The 9,704-nt window shown below is 38.4% G+C and overlaps 1 pseudogene; it reads right to left on the bottom strand.

Annotated features, from left to right (window-relative positions):
• Nucleotides 1-627: 627 nt before the first annotated feature.
• LOC131250911 (2-alkenal reductase (NADP(+)-dependent)-like) lies at nucleotides 628-9,520 on the bottom strand (annotated as a pseudogene).
• Nucleotides 9,521-9,704: the final 184 nt, after the last annotated feature.

The raw sequence follows: 9,704 nt of genomic DNA, 5'->3' as shown, positions 1-9,704 counted from the left end.
CATTGTCCTAGGTGATTAGTTCTCGATGAGAAATGGTCAGGATCACTTCCACAGTGGGACTTGTACAAGCATAAATACTGTCTATTGCCTTGATTCTGTGATCCTTGCCTTGCAATAATAGCGGCCTCTCTTCTTGAAGGCCTACTTGTGGTAGTAATGAGAGGGCTGAGCTGCATGATGGGAAATGCGAATGTGAGACTGATCAATATAGGAACCAAAACTCCTGAGGTAAGTTCTCTTGAAGCTGGGAATGTTGAAGCATATAAGTCCACAGTACATTTTTACAATAAAAGAAGTTCGGAAGTGGACCTGATCACATGTAATAGAACTTAAGTCCAGGCCAAGATTGAATTTCATGCCCAGTCAATGGTCCAATTAAACTTCTCGGCCCACAAAGATGGTTCTAAACATGAACCAATTTGATATATATATATATATATATATATATATATATATATATATATATATATATAATTATTTTTTTTGTCCTTTTGATTTGTAGAAGAAAGCAAGATCTATGGCATAGACCTAGCCCGATGTTTAGCCAGTGCAGGTTGAATCGAAGACTCAACCCAACTCTCAACATTTAAGAATTCTAAATTTTAAAAAATTCAAGATAGGGGTAGATATTATTAGGTAGTACCTGTGATATTTTCCACGATATTTTCATATTCCAAGGATGTGATACATAGTGACACACTGATACATAAAACATTGCTCGAAATAGGAGAACTTAAAAGTACCATGCATGTTTAAAATCCAATCATGGACAATTCTATGACTAATTTAAGTTCATTTTTATGTCCTTTCTACTTCAATGTGCCTCAAAATCACTCATGGGAAACTACAACTACCTGTTTCCTGACATTGCGTCCAGTGAAGAGTCCTATTAAGGCTGCCGGAGCACTCTTGAGACCTTCGACTGTGTCTTCCACGTAAACAATCTCCCCTTCTTTGATATATTGTCGGGTTACCTCGAGAAATTGAGGATATGATGATTAGTGGTCGACCACCTCGAACCCTTTCATCTGGATGCGCTTTGTGATGAGGTAGAGCAAGTTGTGCACACCTTCAGGTTTCTCAAGGTTGTACTGAGAGATCATACCACACACCGCAATGCGACCATGGTGCCTCATGTTCAATAATACTGCATCAAGCATCGAACCGCCCACGTTTTCAAAGTAGATGTCGATGCCCTCGGGAAAATACCTAACAATAGATTCCAAACATTTTTACAAACTAGGAGACAGAACATGTCAGGTCCTTAAGCATGACCCAGATGCCATTTTTCTTTGTTTTGAAAATTGAAATTGCCACCCAGAGAGTGCAGAGCTTTGCAAAGCCCACATTCACATGCAGATGCCTCTTGAGGGGCAACTGGGCAATGCATCTGTTTGAGTAGATGATCTATCTGAATAATCAGCTTATCCAATCATCAGGTGGACAACACACAAGTAGTATGTTGGATTTTGGCTGGTTTTTCGAAAGCATCTTCAACCAGTGTTGCCTGCCTCTCAGGTGGGCCAACCTGATTAATGGGCCATGTCATTTACATTGCATGACCAAGCCAATGTGGTTGGTGTGTGTGTTTAGCCATGTGTAGGGGCTTGTCGCTGAACAAACAATGATGTTTTTGAAGGAAACTAAATCGATGGTGTTTGAGATTCTTATATGCTAACACTAACAGAGATACTTACCTTTTTAAAGCCACGTTCAAGTCAGGTTCTTCCTTATAGTTGAAAGCATTGTCAAACCCAAACTTACGCTTCAATAAATCAACCTGAGCCCACAAAATGATATTAGAAAATATTTTCTAGTACAAGTGATAACAGAAACTCTTCGCTTTCTAGAAGTTTGCACCTTAGGACTGCAAGCCAACATATCTATATTACTGGGAACTACTAGATATCTCCTGACTGTTGGTATAATGGGCCCCAATGCGGATGAACCATGATCTGAGAACCTCCTCAATAAAACCACCCAAACATTCAAATATGGCCTCAACATAATGTTTGAGAAGAGGCATACAGCAACAATCCACATGCAACTGAAAAAAGACTAGGATTGGTGCTAGAATCTTCCAATCTGGGAGAGATATTTGACATGGTCCATCCATGGATTGTTGCAACCATAGTTCAAATGCCCAAAACTCGACTTGAAGACTCAAAGAAGTCTTAAATCGACTCGACTCAATATTATAATATGTAGTTCAAGAATTGAAGTAATGTGAATAAATCTTTAAAATCATAATGTATAAAATTATCTAAAAAATACAACTTTGCTTGGGGAATGCTGGTAACATGCTACACTTACATAGCACTGATGCAGGTTTGGTTCTCGTTGGCTATCTTTCTTTATCACCAAAAGCCCCTGACTGGGATATTTGACTTGGTTCGAGTCACACTGAGTCATTTCGAGTAGGCCGAATTATCAAGCTGATCCTATGAGTCTTGTTGAGTTTGGAGTGAGTCAAGCTAGTGAAAAGTTTCTTAGAGACCCCACTTGAAACCTTGTTGAGTTGAGTTGATTCAGCGAGTTACAAAACTATGCTTGCAACTGATGAATTGTCTGGAGATCACTGAACCAAGAGCCTACTCTTAGAAACTGAAAACCCCAGCAAATTGTGTAAAGCCTCTAGTCCAGGATTATATAATACTTGTTTTAACTAGATCTTATGCTCCTATGAACTAATACGTTGTGTGGTGATATATCTTTCACTTAACAGTATGAAAATGACACTTGTCATTGCTAGCGACTAACCTTTTCACTAGAACCAGCGCTTCCAACAACATAGCAGCCCATCAACTTTGCGAATTGTCCGACTAGCTGACCCACGGCACCGGAAGCTGCTGACACAGAGATGTATTCACCTTTCTTAGGAGTGCAGACCTCATAAAATCCAACATAAGCTGTAAGACCAGGCATACCTGCAGATCAACCAATGTAGTTAGGTGAGGTGTTAAACATTTCCATAAATGGAAATGAGAATGCTAATCCATTATCTGAAATGAATGTGGTTATCACACAAATGGGCTAAAGTGGATTGATTGAACTCCATCTGATGGTTAAACCAAGACACTTCATAATTTTACTTGTGGGGCCTTTGGATTTAGTGCCTTACACAAATGGTTCAGGTAGCTAAAAGCAGCATATCAATTGGACTATAGCTCAGTGGCCCATTTTACCAATCCATCATAGGAAGGGGCATAAAAAATTTATTTTAAAAGGAAAATGGATGCATGTTGCCTTTTAATTGAGGGCATTTACCTTCTTTCACTTCTAATTTATTGGCATTGGCTCATGCTTTCTTGTGTGTCACTCGCATAGACATGTAGTGTTCATGGAGCGTATGTAACAAAGGCTATGTGGGGCCCACCATGATGACAGGTCGCATGCACTCTGTACATTTATTGTGTTGCTTCATGTTAAGACCTGGGTCTAAAACTGAGGCAAATCTGAAAGTCGAGCGGGCAACAACACTACAAAGCGGTGATGAGCCTCCCAACATCCTCTCTCTCTCTCTCTCATCTCTACATATCTTACCCCTTTCATGAAATTATTGGTAGGATCCTTGGGCTAAACTACATACGTCAACATGCTTCATTCTATTCATAGGGCAGGTCCATTGTTGTAGGGCCATAGCCCAAACTTGCTCTAACTGGACATATCCTTAAACAAATGATGGTTCATAAATGGGCAGCTAGAAAAATATAACAATGGCCTCACTTCTAACAAGTGAAATGTCCTTTAATCAAACAGGTAGTATGGCTCGAGTGGGATTGATTTTCATGCTGATGGCCAATCGAAGATAGAGCCTGGATGAACAATAAGAAATTGTAAAATGAGATATGAGTAGAACCTATTAACAAATGCAGATGTAGGTTGTACAAAACTCTGCTCTTGTATGTATATTCTCTTTTTGGTCTCTCTTCTATCTTGTGCAGAAATTTTTTAAAGAAACCTAGGGTTTCTTTGTGCTCTTGTTTTTTAATTTTTTGTAATAAAAAAAATAAGAAAAACAACTTACTGAGAATACTAGTATAATAAGAAAGAGGTACATCAGTATATTTAATTTTAAGCAAGGTCTCAGGCGCTGATATAAGAGTGAACTCTTCCCATCCAGTCTTCCCCCAAATCAAGTCGTCTTCCTTGAAGTCCGGATGTCCTCATTTTAAAACTTTAGCCACTCCAAAGCCGGTAATAGGCTGCACAATAATGAGAAATTAACAAATGCAACTTCAAGACTTAAAAATAAGAAGAAAAATGTTTTAAAATTCAAATTTTAATTAGGTTTGTCCAAGTTGGCATGAAATAGTGTCAATAGTCAATGAGTTTTTTTAGCTTCAAAAAAGTTCATACTATATAATAACATAGAAAAGAAAGTAAAATGACTTCCCAACTTCATTTCTCATACTAGACCTTATTTTTAAACACTATAATAAGATTGAGAGTTTCATGCTTAAATCTGTCATCTTTGCAAGAAAGCAATTACCACATACAACTCTTTCTATATAAAGAAAAGCAAAGCACCCATTTTTTATTTTTTTTAATGAGGATATAGATTAGTTTTTTCATAAAATAATGGAAGGTTGTTTTTTTATTTTTTTTGAACTTTATGCATCTTTCATGTGATATATTGATGCATTTGAAGATTGATAGCGACACATGCGGGTGCTTGAATATGGATAGCCGTACATCTAGAATATGTAGCACATGTAATACATATGCGCAAAACATTATATTCTAACATGCACCAAATGAGACTTTTAGCATGTGTAGACGTAGTCTATCTAACCAGTTTAGCAGAGTATGAATTATCACCAAGTAACAGTTTTATTGGCTGCTGTACATGTCCTTATTTTTTTTCTTTCTTGTGCAGAAGGGAGCCAAATTGCACATAAGCTGTCCATGCAACATAGCATGTGATAGATGGCTCTACCTGCATCTAAACAGCCATAAGGATCATCTTAATTATAGTTCTTGGCTCGCTAAGGGTGAACGTATAAATAAGACTTTGGGTGTGTGACAGATTCCACAGGAAAGTGAACAACCAGTAAGTGATTGATGTATGGCTCAAGTGAAGGGAGTGAGTTGCATCTGTAAAGAGTCAGCATTAGATGCAGGGGACAAAATTAAATCAGGGTCGACGTTGGTATATGCATATTCTCTTTAGGTTATCAGTTTATACAAGAGCCCATGGTTGCATGATTCAAACCATAAATTAATGGATTCAACAATGGATGGAAAAGGCCCCAAAGATCTCTTCAATGGGACAATCCTGACCCTTTGATCTGTGACCTGCAGATAGATAGTTAATAAAAGAACATAGCTGATGCAGGGAGGGACGTGATGAGGTCAATCACATCTTCCTCAGGGAATAACTATTCTGAATCTACAGAGCTCTCTGGACTACATGAGATTTGTAAGGTTGAGGTTGGTGCTTATAGTCGAGATCTGTAGGTCTGTTAATAAGTCTTATTTTCAAACCAGGTTTAACTGTTTTAGCTCGGTTGTCGGGTCTCTTTGCTCAGCTCATCTCTTTTAGCCCTATGGTAATTCAGATAATCTGTTCTAATGGTCTTTTTACTAAGTGTCTCATACATCACGTCAGCTTAATCTTACCCATAACATATACTACTTTAATATCATTTATTAGTCTAATATACTTAATAATTTAATTATTATACACTGAGTCAAGTCCAGTGGAGTTTTGAGTCCACCGACCCAGCTAGATATCAAGTCCAGTCAGGATGTTTTTAATCCAAACCTCCAGCATTGCGTCTGTAAAAGCAGAGCCCCTTGTTTCATGATCCAATCCATTGATCTGATGGACCCCACCAAGGACATGCTTGCACCGTAAATATCTAAAATTACAGCCACCTAATCCTTAGCATTTTTCTCCGATGAATGCAAACTTGCTCTTTCTTTCTCTTCACGTGCATGGACAGTTCGTGATTGAAGGATTAGGACTGCCCAAGGAGATTTCTGGGCCACAGTGGGGCCCACTACCTCCACAGCCAGGACCTCTAAAACATGGACACCACTTCTACAAACTCTCTTTCTTAAAAAAATATAAATAAATAAATAAAATAATAATAAATCAGTGGAGGGGTACTTTGTTCCATCCAAGAAACTATATCCTCCACAAGATTTCAAGAAGATATGAGGGTGTCTCACCTCAGCCGCTCATTACTGGCCGTCAGGTTAAAGAAGTAATTTCAGATTAATTAAAATTATTAGTGGCTAAAACCAGCCAACAAAATGTAAAATATTGGTAAAGATAAATATTAAAGTTTTTTTAAAAAAAAATTTATTTTCTTAAAAAAAAAAAAAAAACCCATTTCTTTCCGAGGTAGACGAATTATGACGTGCGTGGTACTAGTTTTTTTTAAAAAAATAAAAAAATGAAAAAATTTATATCCACTCTGTTCATCCATTTGGCTAGATCATTTTAGATTATGAGACCAAAAATGAGTTATATCCAAAGCTAATGTGGACCACATCACAAATAGCAGTACAATAATTCTCACCGTTAAAATGTTTGTATGGCCCACATAACATTTATTCTCCATCCAATCTGTTCATAAGGTCATAAATACCTAGATGAAGAGGAAAAACAAATTTCGTATTGATCCAAAACTAATGTGATTCCCAAGATGATTTTAATGGTAGATGTTCAATCCCCCGCTATGTTTTGCATTGTGGTCCAGTTAATATTTGAATTTGTCTTATTTTTGTGAAAAGCCTTATGACGAGCTTGTCAAATGGATTGATGGTTTGGATATAATACATACATCATCATGATGGGACCCAAGGTCTGACGCCAACACATAGCTGTGAGGTACATCAGTCAATCCGCTTCCTTGGGAATTTGACCGTACCGTACCACAAGGCTGGCGGAAAGGAAGGGGATTGGTATATTGCTGGCGTTGTATTGACGTCAGTAAGTTCTGTTGGTAAAATCCTGAGGTATGTGTTATATCCAAACCGTTCATCCATTTGGCAAGCTCATATTAAAGCTTGGTAAGAAAACTAAGATAAATCTAACTTTCAAGTGAATCACACTGAAAAAAGCAGTGGAAGATTGAATGTCTACCATTGAAACCCTTTTAGGAGTCACGTAAGTTTTGAATCAATATGAAATTTGTGTTCCTCTTCATCCAAGTCTTTGTGACCTTATGAACATATTGGATTTAAAATAAACGTTATGATGGGCCTGTGAATTTTTTAATGGTGAAAATCATTATCCCCGCAGCTGTATGTGGTGTGGTCCAATTGATCTTTGGAAATGATTTATTTTTTGGATGATGCTTTAAAATGATCTCAAAATATAGATGAACGGTGTGGATATAATAAATACATTGTGTGGGGCCATGTAACTTTGATCTCCTTTGAACCGTTCATACAACTTGGAGCTCGATGACCGTAAGCGGTCTTCGCATGACACGTACCTACACCAGCTGGCGTGTGTGGTATACAAGCCAATCCACTTCCAGTATAAACGGATTGGCTACTATGATGGTCGGTGCTATGTGATACCCACCATGATGTATGTGTTTCATACATGCCGTTAGTATTTTTTTTTTTTTTGTGGATCATTTTATGGTATTAGACCAAGAGTAGATATATTTTAATCTCAATTGGACCACGTTTCAAGAAATAGTGTTGAATGAACGGGACCATTAAAACCTTTTTGGAGGCTATAAAAGTTTTGGATTAAGGTGATCTCCGTGTTTTCCCTTCATCTGTATGACCTAATTAACAGATTGGATGTTAAATAAACAGCACAGTAAGCCATAGGAGGATTTTAATGGTGGATATCCTGTCACTATTTTTCTTTTTTTCATGTGGTGTGGTCCACCTGAGATTTATATCCCTGTCATTTTTGGGTGAGGGCCTTAAAATTACCTGTAAAATTAGATGAAACACATACATCATGGTGGAGCCCACAGAGCACCAACCACCAGGGCTGGTGGCAGGGGAGTAGCCAATCCGTTTCCAAGGCCAGTAGAGTCAAAATACCACGTGATACATGTGTTTGAAATCTAAGCTGTTCGTCATGTGGCCCCGTGCCACGGAAAGATCGATCCACAGTGCGCACCAACCCGTTTCATGAGCATACCCACCAAATTTTAGGCGAGGGCCACGATCACGATGGGACCTGATAATGGACGGTCCGGATCTCACAAGTGTGCCAAACGCCCCTTTATTCCCTATTCAAGAGGAGAAGATAAGATCCCTGAGATCCCCTCGAATCGGACGCGGATTTCCTGTGAAAGAAAGTTACTGCGCTGGAAACCTAGGTGGGGCCCACCGTGATGTTTGTGAGAAATCTACCCCGTCCATCCATTTTTTGAGCTCATTTTTCATTATTAGATCAAAAGAAAGTAGGATCTAAAGACTCAAGTGTACCGTACTAAAGGAAAAAGTGGTTACTGGAAAATTACTACCGTTAAAACCTTCACGGGTGGACAGTGATGTTTACATGCATCCATACCGTTCATAACGTCATTCTTACTGGGATTAACAGAAAACAAACATATTAGCATGATTCAAAACTTGTGGCCCCACGAATATTTCAACTGTGGACGTTCAATTCTCACGTTTTCGGCTCACTTGAGTATCGGATCCTACTCATTTTTATCCTCGTATCTAAAATCTAAAATGAACTCACAAAACGGATGGACGGTGTGGATTTCTCACAAACATTACAGTGAACTCCACCTAGGTTCCCATTGCGGTAACTTCCTGCAAAAGGCTTTCGCAGGAAATCCACGCCCCCTCGAATCTAACAGAAAGAAACCAAAACTAATAATAGTAAAAAGATAATAAAAGAAATTACCGACCTAGAATGTAAGGAGAAAATTCATCAGGACCGTCCTTGGCCATCCGTACACGCATGTAGGGATCGCAAGAAAGGTAGAGATTCTTTACGAGGATGGCCTTCGATCCTACCGGCACCTTCAACTGTATCGTGCCGGTACTCAATACCATATCGGATTACTTCGGAAATCCCGTTACGAAATCTCGAAAAAGAACCTGCTTATTACTAACCTCTTCTGCCATTCCTCTTCTCTAAACTGAATTTTAGTGTAATGCAAAAGTAAAATACAAAAGATTTTACGTCTTTGTATTACTGCTGTCGAAAACACTCTCTTCTTCGACCTTTGCTCGCTGGAATTTTTCTGTATGTTTGGAATGCATGGTAATCCTAGCTTTCTTCTTTCCTCCGATCGATCTCGCCTGTGGTACGTGTCGCACTATATAACACCTATTCCCTCGAACTTGCTCGAAGCTGATTGGATTTCACGTATATGATACAGTGGGCTACTTTAAAAAATCCGTCCGGGCCGGGGAAGGACCAAATCAGCCGGACTTGAAAATAATTAAAGGTGGGAGATATCTGTCATTAGTTGGATAATTAATTATTGGACCGCAGATTACCATCCATCCAAAAGATACATTCCAACATTTCTTCTGGTAAAAATCAGCCACATTTATTCATTTACTGGAGGTCATTTGTATTGGAAGGGACGTTAATTTGATCAATAGTTTGTAAGTCATCCATTGGGTGGACCATAGCTCACCATCTCAGGACTTACACAATCTCTTTTTATATATATAAATAAAAAATAAAAAATCCTAAGCACCTATCCTTGCTTTTTCATGGTAACCACTAATATGTGTAGGTGAGATCCATTTTG

The sequence above is a fragment of the Magnolia sinica genome, chromosome 7, assembly GCF_029962835.1.
Source record: "Magnolia sinica isolate HGM2019 chromosome 7, MsV1, whole genome shotgun sequence".
NCBI classification, from domain to species: domain Eukaryota; kingdom Viridiplantae; phylum Streptophyta; class Magnoliopsida; order Magnoliales; family Magnoliaceae; genus Magnolia; species Magnolia sinica.
This window is presented reverse-complemented; position numbering and strand designations above follow the sequence as displayed.